At 36.7% G+C, this 16,155-nt stretch overlaps 1 protein-coding gene across 1 annotated transcript in view; it reads left to right on the top strand.

The window, feature by feature from the left end:
- Positions 1-2,459: 2,459 nt before the first annotated feature.
- LOC116178295 (unconventional myosin-XV-like) overlaps positions 2,460-16,155 on the top strand; it is a 57,719-nt gene continuing 44,023 nt past the window's right edge. Inside the window, 1 exon segment of the mRNA XM_031497755.1 lies at positions 2,460-2,579. The gene's annotated coding sequence lies outside the window, so the exon portion shown is untranslated.

Consider the following 16,155-nt stretch of genomic DNA (forward strand, 5'->3'; position numbering starts at 1 on the left):
GGTAGAGCAGACGGGGTTATCTTGGTAGCTCCAGTCTGAACTCCGCCATATTGAGTTGTGCCTTTTTTTATTTAAATGGGTTAAAATACTGTCTTACATAAATCTCAATAAATGTCACTTGTCACGCGACGGTGGCGCCATTTAAGCCCCTGGTGAAATCTGGATGAACTAAAAAGCGACGGTGGCGCCATTTAAGCCTCTGGTGAAATCTCAATGAACTAAAATGGCGCATTTAAGACCCTGGGGAAATCTCGATGAACTAAAAAGTCACTACTTCACAAGAGAGAAAGATTTCATTTCCTCTAAACTGTCACAAGTGGTATGAGGACTGAATGTTTTACGAGAGAACGCAGCACCTGGAGGTCTGGGGGGTATGGTATACAGGCAGCACTACCTTAAAAGTACTGGTGGTAATTGGGAAAGGCTAATCGAATCTCAATTTGCTTGAGGCTGTTTTTCTGGGGGGTAGTCCCCAGACCTCCCGGAACTACGATCTTCTCAAAAACGTTAACCGTTAGGGTCTAGTGCAGAATTTTAATGGAAATGCTGTAGAACTTGGCACCACGATGTTGTGGACTACTTCTCAACAAAGACAATTGATTGTGATTTCCTATAAACTACCACAAGTGGGTGGGGACAGAATGTATGGGAAGAGTATACTACTACTCAACGTAGGAAGAATTGCTTGTGATTTTTTATTAACTATCACATTTAGTATGAGGGTTGAATGTTTTGGGAGAGAACGTAGCACCGGGGCGTCTGGGGAGCCGGGATGGGGATATGGAATACCCCCCAGTACACAGGTAGATTCAATTACCTTTTTTCGAACAACATCTTGACAGTGATTGTGGTAATTGGGAAAAAGTAATTGTATTTCAATTTGCTGTAGAGTATTTTTCTGCTGAGGGGTATTCCATACCCCCCGACCCCCCGCAGCTACGTTCGTCCCAGAAACGTTAACCGTCATCAATTGAAAAATGTTAATAAAAATGCTATAGAACATAGCACCACGATTTTGTGGATTATAGAAATAAACTATCACAAGAGAACAGAATGTATTGGGGAGTATGTAGCACCGGGGGTCTGAGGTATGGAATGCCCCTACAGGTAGATTCAATTATTGTTTGTCTAAAAATACCCTGAAGCTGTTTGTGGAAAGGGTAATCGAATCTCAATTTGCCGGAGAGTATATTTCTGGAGTGCCCAAAACCCCAGGAGGTACGTTTTGTCCCAGAAACGTTGGGCGTTAGCATCAGGGAGAGAATTTTAATGACAATGCTATTGAATTTAGCACCAGGACTTTGTGGATTATGGAATAATTCTCAAGAAAGGAAGAGTTGATTGTGATTTCCTATTAAATATCACAAGTGGTCTGAGGACTGAATATTTTGGGAGAACACGTAGCATTGGGGGGTCTGGAGGTATAAAATACCCCCTATCCCCCTCAGTAAACAGGTAGAGTCAATTAACTATTTTCGAACACAGCCTTAAAGGCGCTTGTGGTAATTGAGAAAGGGTAACTGAATCTCAATTTCCTAAGGAGTCATTTCATGTGCTTTTATAGAATCCCTTTGAGATCTGGGAGTACTTTTCGCGGAGTAACACAACGAAGATATAAGTTGCGCATGGATACATTTTATTTCTCTCTGTCAGTTGGCAACAATGTACTTAAAGTTTACACGTAGTGTTCCTATTGTTGGTAATGCATTAATGGTATTTCAGCATTCATTACTTTTGGGTAGTGTTTCTATATTGTCAGTTAACGCGTCCTATTTGAAACACCCCCACTATCATTTGAATTATTTTTGAAATTCAGTAGAACTATTTTGAATAACTTTTCTTTGGAATTCTCGATTTTTTTAAACTAAATCTATTTTAGAAATTTTCGTGGGACAATTTTTCGTCTCTTTTGGATCTCTTTGTAAACTCTTTGAAGCTTGGTCTATGACTGTGAGATTAATTGTACTATAAGTACAGATCAATAGCACTCTCCCATCATAATAGCGTAATTTTTCTCACTTCTGCCAGGCCAAGAGTATACCATGCGTGTACGAAGGATTGTCGTTTTATTTATTGGCAACGGTCCTAGCGTCTGGTTGTCATTTTTATCAGGATCAAATTTGATGCAGAGTGCTTTTTGAAATTGGATTGGAAGTCCTACCGCTTTTTTTTCGATTTTACTGTTGCTGGAATTTTAAGGACTGGGGGGGTTAATGGGTTTGATGTAGAAAATGTTAACATTCATTGTGTCATTTTATGGAAAACTCAAATTTCCGATTTTGAATAGTAAATGCTTTACCATTCTTCGTCCCAAAGACATTACAATCAAAGAAGTACGTTGGGTAATCTACCTATAGTTTACAAAACTTTCAGCAAACAACAGGCTATATTTATAAACATACCTACCTGTGTCCCCCACCAGCTGAAATACCAAGGTAACGGTATTTACCTCACCTCTTCAGGTAGTTAGTTTTGTATTGTAAGTTGTATGTGTGTCGTGATTATCTGTACGTCAAACCATAAAATGTGATCATTAATGAAAATAAGTGCCAAATATCCCAAAAATTTGAATTAGTAAGGTAAGTGACCCGAACAATTAGCGTTTAGAGACGATTCCGGGTGACCATCCTGGGCGATTTTAACGTTCGGTCATAAACGAAACCTCGCCTTTGCGCTGACGTCATTTAAATTTTTTTCTAAATTCCATAAATTCAATACAACATTACTCGTTATTATTTTTATCGATGGAAAGTGTGTTCAGTAACGCATCTTGTGCAAAAAGGGAAAACTCGGGCGGCATCAGCGGACGAATAATCGCTGGAATGTTCCCTCATTATTTCAAACAAATTAGTGTTAATTAATTTGCGGTCAAAATCATAATCGGCAAACTTTCCGGATACAAATTTACATAAAATGAAGCGTTTTTCAAATATTTCCACGTGTGACATGACCTCTTTTGGATGGGCTTATTGATCACGCGACCAATTTTAAGGTATCTTGACAAAATTTGTGTAACTGTGTTTTTTACATGCGTGACAAGTGCGTTTATCCTGAAAAATTTCACCAGCAATCTTTCATTTGTTCTAAATTGTGTGTCAGGCTCCAATTTGCCATTTGAAATTGAACAAACACACCTTAAAGAGTCGATGCGTAACCCAAAAAACTGTACCGGCACGTTGTCCAGGAATGGGCGATTGCGAACGTGTATTGCTTCGGGTTATGAATTATGATATTAAGAAGCATAATGGGTTCTACCACTTTTTTTGCGTCCACCTCATCGATCTCGAAACGGCTAATGGACTGCTTAAATCGTTTTTGGGATCATTCCGTTTATCTTAAGACATTAATTGAACACAAATGCAAAAAGCTTGTACGTATTTCCACTCGATTGGTTTCATTGGTACCGTACACGTCATTTTTCTATTTTTTTTATCATATAAGAAGTGCTTGAGAAGAGAAAATGAGCTAAGATTTTTGGTTTTGGAAGGCAATTGTTCCCAAAGTGTTACAAGAATTTGGGCGAAACGTCAAAGTTTCGTTGACATCCAATGCAATGTAGCTGTTCTGGTTATAAATGGAAAATAGTTCACGCAGGAAGCCACCAAATTCCTGTGGAAGTAAAAATTATTACAGGCGAATTGCAACTGAACAGTTACAAGATTTCCTTCCAGTTAATGGTGCAATAATGTTTTGAATGCTTTCTTAATACCTGTCTGTGTACAAACTGGACGAAACGTGATTGTTCGAGGGTAATATACATCCTGGCTATAAATGGCACAAGCAATTCCCCATGTCTTATCTTTAAAAAATCTAGATAATTCTTTGAGTCTTTATTAAGATGATGAGTACCTAATACGTGTTGTAGAAAACGCGGCATTATGAGGATCTCCTACGCTACTTTATTGAAGAGAAACATCGATGAAGGTATTTGTACTGAAAGTTTTGACATCGCCAATCCTGACGTTCCGCTTGCCCTTTATGAGTACCCTTTTCCGATACTTCGTTTTCATGATATTCGCTTCGACTTCACCAATAGATATGTCTCGTCCAGACGGTTTATTTTGCCTTTGCGGGTACATTCCTCCGACGATCTGTTCTTGAGATACTTATAAGGAGAAATATCCGATCAAGATAGGGGGCCGAGAGGGAGGACTGTGATGGGTTGATGGGTAAAAATTATTTCCGTTCATTGAGACCTTTCATAAGAGTACCATGATAAACCCAGTTCCCCTCCCTTGATAAGGGATAAGAAAAAGAGCGGTACTTGGTAGAGTGTTGTTGAGATCTAGAATAAGTACCATGACAGATAAAATTCATACCCCCGTCACTCACTGATCTCGAAAAGAAGTGGCGGAGAAAAGTTATGTGCCCCCCCCTTCCATTTTCAAAAGTTTGACTTGGCACCACTAAGGACATGTTAAGTATGCAAAATCTAAGACCAATTGGTTGTCGCATGTAAAAGTTATGGACGTTTAATTTTCAAAAACAGTATCTCAGGAAATAATACATGGGGGAGTCCCGCCTTAAGATAACACGATTTGATGGCCGTTTGGCACACCTGCACGGTTATTTATTGCAAACAATTCCAGAATTCTAGAATGATCCCCCTAAAAGTAGGTTGTTCAACACGGCAGAGGTGGATGGACGGACAGAACGCAAACAATAGCCCTTAAAAATGCACTAAAAATAAGGGAGATAGAAAATCAAAGGCCAACATTTCGAAGAATCGAAAATATACAAAAACGTTGAGCCTGATTTGTTGGTTTAATGGTTTTGCAGCAACAAGAAAAATCGAATGTCTCAAGAAGCAAAAATAAACGGAATGCTAAGAAGAAAACAATAAAAAATCGAACAGACCCAAGCTGAAGAAGTCTAAGATGAGTAAAATCCTAAAAAATAATACCGGGGGAGCATATGAAGTAAGTTGAGAAAGCAGAACTATAATAGAAGTGTGATAAAAAAACAAAAAGGAAAGAACAAAAGAAGAAGCAAACACCAAAGAATAGGGAAGCATAGAAAAATGGAAAGGTTAGAAAACTGAAGGGTTCGGAAGATCCCGAGTAATCAGGTGTAAAATTGCCTGTAGAGTCTAATAATCGAAAAACATACAGGGTGTATCATGGGAGAGTACTACTTCAAGTATTCAATTTAATTTTACTCACAGTATCTGCACCTACCGGAGACTTATATTCATATCACCAATTATACCAAATTTATACGGTGTGTAAAACTTGGGCAAAGTTGCCAAATTTTCGTAATAATTTAATGCTAGGTGTTAGGAATTTAATTTGGGTGCGTAGAATCCAAATCAATTCGTACTTTTTCGATCAGACTTCTCAATCAAAAGTTATAGACTAGAAACCAGGGGTTTATTATAAAATTGCATTTTTTGAAATTTTGTTATTATGATAATTATGATGATAAGATAAGTTATAAATTCGAAAATGAATTCTCAAAAGTTATAGTCTTGATAGTCCCGGACAGACAGACAAACGTACTTTGATCAACTAAGATTTAGTTTCTTAGTAACGTAACTGGTTCTACATAAATGGCAAATATTAGCCCGCTTTACCAAAAGCAATCGATCTCGCAAATATCGAGATTGAAATTTGGCTGGGGCGCAGGGGGTTGGAGGAGGTGCGTCGCCAACTATGTCATTCTGATTCCCCCTCCGAATTACCGAAACGGATTTTGATTTTTTTAAATATCTCGTTTATTTAGGTACTAAGACATGGGGGGTGGTATGTTTTCAAAGTGCCACCCTGTATACATATAAGCTAAAAAAAAAGATTGTTATCTAAAGAGAAGACGCTAAAAAATGGTTTCCCAGATCCATGATAGTTTTCCTTATTTTGGACACAGTGTATATCACTATTTACTTAATAAGATATTAAAATAAACGCGTCCAATCCACTCCCCCCAATTACATTTTCCGTCCGCGTGAAATAAAACGAAAAAGTAATAATTACAGGCATACAAATATGTATTCATGAAAAAGAAATAATTAGATATTCAAGTAGGAAAAGCTAATTGCCCGATATAGTTAAAGGTAATATTACAATATTTTTGCGAATCAGTTTGTTACATTGCAGTTTCATGTAATTTTGATGAAATTAAGGAAATTTGGACACACTTCACAATTTTGCAAACGCCATAACGTGGTTTAGTGATTGATGATTTTGTAGTGTAACCACTACGAAAGTAAAACTAAACACGAAAACAAAGTATCATTATCTTAATTACTCATCTGGTCACTTTTACTTTCCTAAGGAACTGTCTGCAATTTTTGCTGGTAACTAACTAAAGTGCGAAGAATCCCTAAATTACTAATTAGCCAAATTGGTGCATTAAACTTTTCTGCATCAACGGATTGGTTGGTTATGCGTCATTCGGCCTAGTTGCAACATTCAAAGATCAATCTTAATTGATTACTCGGCAATAGGTACGTATTACTCAACTCGTACACAAAGAGTGTGTGATCGTTAGGTGAAAGTACGATAGTAAAAATTTGCACGCACTTCAATATCAAAAGGGTTTACCAAAAAATCTCGAGAAACCAAGGTTTGAGGTTTTTTACACGTCACAGAAAAGTAATTATGAACAATATATGGAAATTATGCATTTCTCGCTAAAGCATAACGTGTATGGTTACGAGATAATTGCGTAAGTTGATCGATAACAGCATGGGGCGCAATAGAGTTATTAGGTAACGTCCTCACAAAATCTGTAAGCAAGGTTTACATAAATAACTATAGTAGCCCATGACAAAGTACAGTTTGATGAGAGCTGCATCAGTGACATCAAGAGATTTTGAAAGTCAAAGGTGAGAAATGGGATGTCATTTTGGGACAACTTCACTTTTAAAGTTGAAAAATCAAATTTTTGAGTATACTAAGGCAATTTGATTCGAATGTGGGTTGAATCAAACACTTACAGAAAAAGAGAACTATTATTTCTTACACTCAATCAAAAGACCACAATCGCAAATTAAAATAGATCAATATCTTAGCGTTAAATATTCAAATCTGCGTCGTTACTTAATTAGGCTTGCCAGAATCCAATAGATTCCAGTTCCAAAAGACACTCCAGGGTCCGATCGGAGACCAAAAAGGTGCCAAAAAGGAAGTCTGAGGAGTGAAAAAAAAGCAATGGCTTATAGTCTTGCTCGATTGTTCGAAAAGGAACTTTTCTCAAATCGATGACTATTAATAACGTCTTATGAAGTTTTCCAATAAGCGTTTAGTTCTCCAGTTCCAAATACAGCTTAGAAGGAGGACGATATGAAAATTTCCAAATTGGTTTTAAAGGAAGAATTAAAAAAAAGGTGTAATGTCTTCCATATTATACTAGCGGTCCCGGAGAACTTCGTACCGCCTTATCCTGTTTTTTCCCGTTTTTCTCCGGTACCGTGGAAACTTCGGGAAGTTCTTTCGGAGTACACCTTAACGTTTTCAAAGAAACCTACATGCCAAGTCTCTGTTCGACTGTAGAACGTGAAATCCTGCTTCTTCTTGTTTCCGTTCCCGTGGGAATTTCGGAAAGTGTTTTACTAGCTCATAAACTTTCGCCGGCATACGTCCAATCACAGACAAACATTCATTTATATTTAATATATAATAGCAGACCCGACGAACCTCGTGTATATATGGGTACATTGACATTGCATAGCATAACATGTATTAAATATCGCTAGAATATATACGTGCATTATAAGGTATATGCACTAGGACTATGCAAATGGAATATTTCAGATATTCTGAGAAAAAACTTAAAAGAATATTCTCTATTTCTTCTGAATATTTTTAGAACATGATACATATTATATACCACTTGGGACATGGTGAGAATATACTTGCAGAATATTCTTCTGAATATCCTTTATATGCAGGATGTAAAATTGGTTTACGCGCCATAGGGATTTTAATGGTAATATTGAAATATGTTTTCGCCTATAAACCGGTTCTACACTCTGTATGAGGTATATTGTTTCGGATATTCTGAACATAAACGTGAAATAACGATAACTGTTTCTTCTCAATATTCTTGACCGCTTGCGAAATGTGTTTTTTACCTCGGATACCGAAAACTCAAGGAATATATTACTAGTGGGTTCTCAGTTGAATATCTTTGGAATATGACCGACGAACGTATAGATTCATAGAACATTCTATGGATATTTGGAATACTCACATACCTTCTGGCATGTTAAAAGAATATTCTAAGAGTCTCCAGTGTTATCTGGATGTATGGAAATATTGTAGTGAATGTTCTAGAAATCCAGATAAACATGGAGGCGTCATAAAAGATTAGCCGCCGACGACAAGAACCGAAGGAGGATGTGACGCATTCTTTCCGGGAAATACGATCTGTTTTGTTCGAGATTATGTGATTAACCGTACAAAATTGCTTATTTAGCCGCACATACCGGGACCCTCAGTTAAAAAAAATGGTGTGTCCCGAAATGTTCCCCATCAAAAAAAAGATCGTACCTCCATGGCGAGACGCCAAACTCTATTCGCCGGCGACTTTTCTGGAAGAGAATGAAGAAAATGCAAGGAGAACGTGTATTTTTGGAAAATTGTAAAAATTTGAGAGCCGATATGTGGAAATATAAAAACTGTGCATAAGGGCAAGGTGATTCGAGAGAAAATTTTAGTTTTGAGGTTTTCCCTATACGACGCGCCAGTTTTGAGTTTGGTTGAGAGAAAGTTTTAAAAATGGAGCCACTTCAAAGCGCCCCTTATTCCTAAAACAAAAATTGAATTCTTTAAATTTTCCTTTTCGGTCTTTCTGCTCATATAGAAGATTGATAGACGGTATTTTAATATTCCGTAATTCCCCGTTTTCCTGTTGCCTGTTGGTGAACTATTTTGGGTCCTGAATGTAGAAAATTTATTTTCCTTAGGAATAAGGTGAAACATTTAGTTTCAAACCATAATTAATTCTCTACATGTGTCATTATAGAATTCTTAGTTTTGTTGGATTAGAATTTCAATAAAACAATGAAGACTGCCAAAGTACTCAGTTCCGATATTTATTTAATGGAATCAATAAACTATTAGGCTCGCTATAACTGCAAGCTTATTTGACAACCGGTATACAATTCTCGTCTTTTGCGCAACTTTCTGGTCGTACTGTAATTGCGGATACAAAGTAAGGAAGAATGCCAGTGTTTGTAGCTATACGAAAATATGTTACAATAAATACTTACCGTAATTCCCGTCAGATTGTATCCGTTTAAAGGCCATAAATAAGAAAGCTACATGGCGTACCTAATCGAAATAGCTTCGCCGTAAATCTGTGCCAATTATTTTTGCAGTACTACGCGAGTTTCCCTAATTTGGGCGTTTTATTTCGCATCTTTTGTAGGTACAACGACGTCAACTAACCAATGGCAATTAATTTTAATTGGTGCGTCAATTTTTTAGTGAAATCCGGTGGTTTCTAAAAAAGGTACTTTTAAAAGGATTTTCTTATACATGTGCGATGCAATTTTCGTATTTTGAGGTGCATTAAAGTCCCGAGTTTCTGCCACCTCCCCCAAATAAATTATTCTCGGCTTACTTTTTCTAAAGCTCAAACACTCCACTGAACTGAAAGTACAGTTTTCTTTGTAGGGTATCAGAGATCAGACAAAGGGGAAGATCAACGCACCCTCTCTTAATTAAGTACGGTTTTATGTTTCATAGAAAAATTATGGAAACGAGGAAACTTCATATTATAATTGTTTTTCAAACGAAAAGCTGTCCCACTTGCTCTGATGTAATTACTGAATCGAGCGGGATGTTGAAAAAGTACACTGTCAAAATTGAGTTTAGGTCCGGATTCCAATTCGGAAATTGATTGAAATCATTTGCCATTGGAAAATTCGAATTCGCGAAATTCGCCACTGATATACACTCTTTAAAAGTATTAGTCTAATCTAAAGGAAGTTGCTCTAAATACAGGGAGATTGGCGGTAAGTGCATTTTTAACTAAAAAAATCCGTAATTTACAAACGACTAGAGGTTGCACTTTAATAAACACTTATATAGGGTTGTTGTTAACCCTTTTAGCGTAATTATTGAACAAACAGAAATATTTGATGCGCCTGTAAAAATGACAACCCTTACACTGGATAACTGCCAAGAAAGATTGCATTTTTAAGTAAAAAAATTCATAATTTACAAACGACTAGGGGTTGCATTTTTATAAAACACTTATATAGGGTTGTTGTTAACCCTTTTAGCGTAATTATTTAACAAACAGAAATATTTGATGCGCCTGTAAAAATGACAACCCTTACACTGGACAACTGCCAAGAAAGATTGCATTTTTAAAAAAAAATTCATAATTTACAAACGACTAGGGGTTGCATTTTTATAAACACTTATATAGGGTTGTTGTTAACCCTTTTAGCGTAATTATTTAACAAACAGGAATATTTGATGCGCCTGTAAAAATGACTACCCTTACACTGGACAACTGCCAAGAATAATTGCATTTTTAAGTAAAAAAATTCATAATTTACAAACGACTAGGGGTTGCATTTTTAAAAACACTTATATAGGGTTGCTGTTAACCCTTTTAGCGTAATTATTTAACAAACAGAAATTTTTGATGCGCCTGTAAAAATGACAACCCTTACACTGGACAACTGCCAAGAAAGATTGCATTTTCAACTAAAAAAATTCATAATTTACGAACGACTAGTGGTTGCCTTTTAATAAACACTTAAATAGGGTTGCTGTTAACCCTTTTAGCGTAATTATTGAACAAACAGAAATATTTGATGCGCCTGTAAAAATGACAACCCTTACACTGGACAACTGCCAAGAAAGATTGCATTTTTAATTAAAAAAATTCATCATTTACAAACGACAGGGGTTGCATTTTTAAAAACACTTATATAGGGTTGTTGTTAACCGTTTTAGTGTAATTATTTAAAAAACAAAAATATTTGAAGCGCCTGTAAAAATGACAACCCTTACACTGGACAACTGCCAAGAGAGATTGCATTTTTAAGTAAAAAAATTCATAATTTACAAACGACTAGGGGTTGTTTTTGGCGTAATTATTTAACAAACAGGAATATTTGATGCGCCTATAAAAATGACAACCTTTACACTGGATAACTGCCATGCATTTTTAAGTAAAAAAATTCATAATTTACAAACGACTAGGGGTTGCATTTTTATAAACACTTGTATAGGGTTGTTGTTAACCATTTTAGCGTAATTATTGAACAAACTGAAATATTTGATGCGCCTGTAAAAATGACAACCCTTACACTGGATAACTGCCAAGAAAGATTGCATTTTTAAGTAAAAAAATTCATAATTTACAAACGACTAGGGGTTGCATTTTTATAAACACTTGTATAGGGTTGTTGTTAACCATTTTAGCGTAATTATTGAACAAACTGAAATATTTGATGCGCCTGTAAAAATGACAACCCTTACACTGGATAACTGCCAAGAAAGATTGCATTTTTAAGTAAAAAAATTCATAATTTACAAACGACTAGGGGTTGCATTTTTATAAACACTTGTATAGGGTTGTTGTTAACCATTTTAGCGTAATTATTTAACAAACAGAAATATTTGATGCGCCTGTAAAAATGACAACTCTTACACTGGACAACTGCCAAGAAAGATTGCAGCCGGTAACGTTCGCCCCAAAATTCATGACCAATATCTCCCTCAGCCGCTAAGCTAATTAATCTCAAGGAAAGGCAGCATTCAAGCAGGCTCCAAACCCAAAAAAAACCTTTGGAACGTCTTTCATTTAATGAATTTGTTTAGAGACATCCTGTATCTTGTGTAAACAACACCACGTAGATGTTATTTCGGCATAAACACCAAAAATAATGACGGCACACCGTGTATATGAGAAATAGTTCAATTGATTAAGTAAATCTGGGGGATTATTTTACGAAATAAGCACAGAGTTAGTTCGTTTCATTTGAATTTGTATCTCAGTGTTTGTTTTTCTTTTTGTTAATTGCGTAGTTCTGTTTAAATTTTCTCGCTTTTGTAACTATGGTCAAGTTTGTGTACTATACAAATTATAAAAGGTTTTTAATAATTCATTTGCGAGTAGTTATCAGGTAAAGGTTAATTAATTCAAGAAAATGAGGAGAAAATGCACATCAGGTGATGATAACAAGGGCGCAAGTGCTTCGAAAAATTGCGCGTTTCATATTGGAAAAGTGGAGATGGGCGCCTTCCGTTGTGATTGGCGATTTATTTGAAATTCAATAAAGAAGAAGATTTTAGGGTGGAAGTTGTATTTCCTTAAATACGGGAGGCAACGAGAAAACGAGGCCGCTGAATTTCGTAACGGTTTCCGGATGCTGTACGACCAGATCATTTGGATTATTAAGAACAAACTATAAATGATTTTAAGGTTCCTTAGTTTATTTGTCACCCGCCTGCGTGAGGGGTAATATGTCCAAATAAGCTTTGCAAGCTTTTCTTTCTTTCAGGGATGTTGTTTTATTTTTTTCGATATAAATGTTAATGTCATTGTGTTTATTCAAATCCATCGGGCGACCCGCATAGAGTCTTCGTGTCAGATATTTTCTATTAGTATCCAAGATCTCCGTTAATTATGAACGGGATTCCATGAAATTCAAAATGAGCATAGCTTTACCCCTATAATACACAATGTTAAGCTGTAGCCACACCTAGGAGCAACATATTTATTCCAAGCACTCTCTCAGAAGATTACTATTGCAAAAGGAAAACCAGTTATTGGCTTACCTATTCACACGGTTTGCTATTTCATCTCCATCACCGTCTTTTTCCTCAACCCCTTGCTTGTTATTTTTGGACTTCGCAAACCATAAAACTAAGCTGTGTCTCGAGTAGCCTAGCCGATAACTATCTACCAATCTATATATATATATATAGCCTCTTTGACCCTGAACAGTAGTGCCTCCCCGGTATGCATTTAAATATTATTAGAATAATTGCTAACATGTAAACGACTATCAAGTTGTAAGGCAGATTTCTCTTACAAGATGCCTGATGAATCTACATGCCAATTGGTTAACAAAAAAAGTATCAGATCATATTTCGACCACTCCTTTCAGTATGTACTTATTATGTACCTCAGGTGGGTGGCCTCTGTGAATAATGAATATTTTCATCCTGACTTTGGCAAAAGTGTCCACTCAATTCGAAAAATGAGACAGGCGCCCTTAATTAAATTGACTAGGGATTTTTCTTAGTGGTGAAATGTAAAATTCTCCATTTTCGGTATTAGCACCCACGTAATTTAAACATTCACATTGTTCGATGACACCTTGGAACATTTTCGATTTTACTTTCATTTCTAGGTGTAGGCTCGCCGAAATAAAACGATTGATAATGATTAATGATTTTATTTTAATTTCGCTAATGATCCGCACTCTTCGCCGATTATTCACAGGCAATCACGAAACGTTAATCAAATTGAGCGTGCGGTTAATTACACTTCTAATGCCATTTTTACGGCGAACCTACTAATGAAATTGCCGCGGGCGGCTTATTAATGATAAGAAAAAAACTGAATCAATTGTTGTGTTTTGTTGGATTAGTTATGAATTGTGCCGTGGGTGAATTCACCTTACTTTCACACGTTCCAAATAGCGGTGAAATAATCACTTTATTTAATAACAATTTTATTTCCTGAACCAACTGCAATTATACGCGTTCCAATATTTATATTAATTTGTATGCAACTTCTCTCATGGATGACCGTACTTTCGCATTTTTTCTTAAAATTAAGATCTAGCAGGCCCTCACTTTCGCATTGTATTTCTAAACGGTACAGTTCGCCACCCAATTAGCTGTCTGTCTGTCCGATAACTCGAAAATAGATCGAGGTCTTCGAATTCTGTTTTTCGCAAGAGACAAGTGATAGAAAAGTGTGAAAAGTAGCTTTCGGATGAAATATGGAAACCAAATCATCATTTCAGGATCAAAGAAAGAATTTGTTTTTAGTCCAAAGAGGGTTGGTGACCAAATTCTGCAAGATAATTGGTATTCCACCGACAGGAAGAAAGAGGTCGCATTGTGGAGGCAGCTGGAAAAATAATCTTGGAGGACATCCTCTCCAGAGTGTTCAAACCAGTGGAGTATACTCCGATGGATAACTTCTTGGGCGAGGCGCGTGGTTCTTCTACTTCATGTTTAGATTTTTACCAACAAACAAGGATTCTTGGGCTCTTGGAAAAAAAATGCCCCAAATCATTTCTATCCTCCATCATGCAGATTGAAGTTTCCGTGTTTTTCTAGAACATAAGTTTGGTTCCAAAGTTCTTCTTCATTTCCTAACTTCAATGGGCTTTCCACCCTCGACTACCTTCACACGATCAGTGACGAATGCTAAATTGCAACTAGCCCGCCTACCACCGACAAGGGACGTCACCAACTACTACCTCTCCGCACTTAAGCCAGTTTCAACTTCCGACCTTTTTCCACCTAACACTACTTTTTCAGAAATTTCCTGAAAAATCCTCTCCATTAATAACAAGAGGTCGGAATCCATTAAAAATTCTAAACTGCCTTACACTGTTACTGGATGAAACCGAAACTGATCACTCAACTCCTTTATCTTTTCCTCAGCTTCCTAGACTGTCTCCTCCTCCTCCTTTCGCTTGCTTGCCCTCCTCAGTTTTTCAGATACCTCGGCTGCTACGTTTCCTTTGACATCTTTCGAGAATTTTTCATTACTTCAACTCTTGTTTATTAACTCAGCTCATTCATGATCCGTCCATCCGTCTGTATACATGATAACTCGCGAACGGTTTCGAATTTTTTGCTTCTGTTTTCAGTAATAAGTAAACAACGGTCAAGGGATTAACTGATCGTTTGGACTTTCTGTCCGCCCGTCTGTGTTTCTCGCTCGTCAGAAACAGTTCATTTCAGCTCCATTTTATCAACGTTCTCGGTTTAGGTACTCGGTTTCCCAAATTCTTTCGTTTTCATAAGATATCTCGATGTCTCGTCTTTGCTTTCTTCGGTACCTTCTAGATTTCCCCCATTACATTTTTCGCTTACTTGATTTATTTACCTCGGTCTCTTCGGTTGGCTTTTATGACTCTTGCACACTTTACTCTCTGAGTCTCTGACTTCTTCATCTACTTTGGTAGCTTTGGATTCTTACATTTCATCAAGTTCTTCGCGTTTTGCGAGTTTCCTGCTTCTTCGGATTTTTCAAACATTTTACCGTTTTCGGTTGTTTTACTATTTTCGGCAAGCCGATAGCATAGAACGAGTGATACTCCTGTGATTTTGCGACAATACCAGAAACCGCTTAATAATAATAATACATGAGGGTCAGTTGAATTACGAGAAAGTTGCCAAATTCAAAGCCGAAAAGTAAAAGCGCATGTATTTTTGTGTTTTTCAATAAGGAATGTCTTTCTGATTAAAATAATACTATGGCTATAGCGAAATTCGTACCGCCATTGGAAAATCTCGGTTTTTCCCGTTCCCGTTTTTCGCCGTCTCCGCGGGAAACTTCTTTCGGAGTATACTTTAACGCCTTCAAATAAACCTACGTTCTAAACGTCAAGTATCTTTTCGATTGTAAAATATAAAATCCTATTTTTCCTGTTCCCGTTCCCGTGGGATTTCGGAAAGTGTTTTACTAACTCAAAAACTTTTGCGGGCATACGTCCATTACGGTGTGCACATTTTAAATCCTTCGAAGTATTGTGAGTTAAGAGCGATGTCGTTTCAGTGCATGGTGGTGACGTGTTGCAAAATCACACTGAGCACATTTTAAACAGTTGAAAGTATTGTGAGTGAACATATGCCTGCACTCATCGTTGCAATTAATAGAATATGAATGGTGGAGACGCGTGAACTTTCGCATTTCTTACGAGCCGGGCACAGTAGTTCGGTGTATAATCACCCTCGAATCACACTGTGCACATTTTAAACCCTTTGAAGACTTGTATGTTAAGAGATGTTTCAGAACATGAAGATTTGTTGCAAAATTGCAATGTGTACACTTTAAATCTTTTGAGGTATTGCGTATTTTTAAACGGCAAGCGTTTATTGGTCATTATTACACACTACGTCATTTACAGTTAATCGAAATCGTGAATAATATACACCTATAACTTTTTTAATTGACAGCTTTTAATTTCATGGTTGGTAACATTGAAAGCGTTGTTATCAT

Source organism: Photinus pyralis, unplaced genomic scaffold (assembly GCF_008802855.1).
Source record: "Photinus pyralis isolate 1611_PpyrPB1 unplaced genomic scaffold, Ppyr1.3 Ppyr1.4_LG8, whole genome shotgun sequence".
Classification (NCBI taxonomy): Eukaryota; Metazoa; Arthropoda; class Insecta; order Coleoptera; family Lampyridae; genus Photinus; species Photinus pyralis.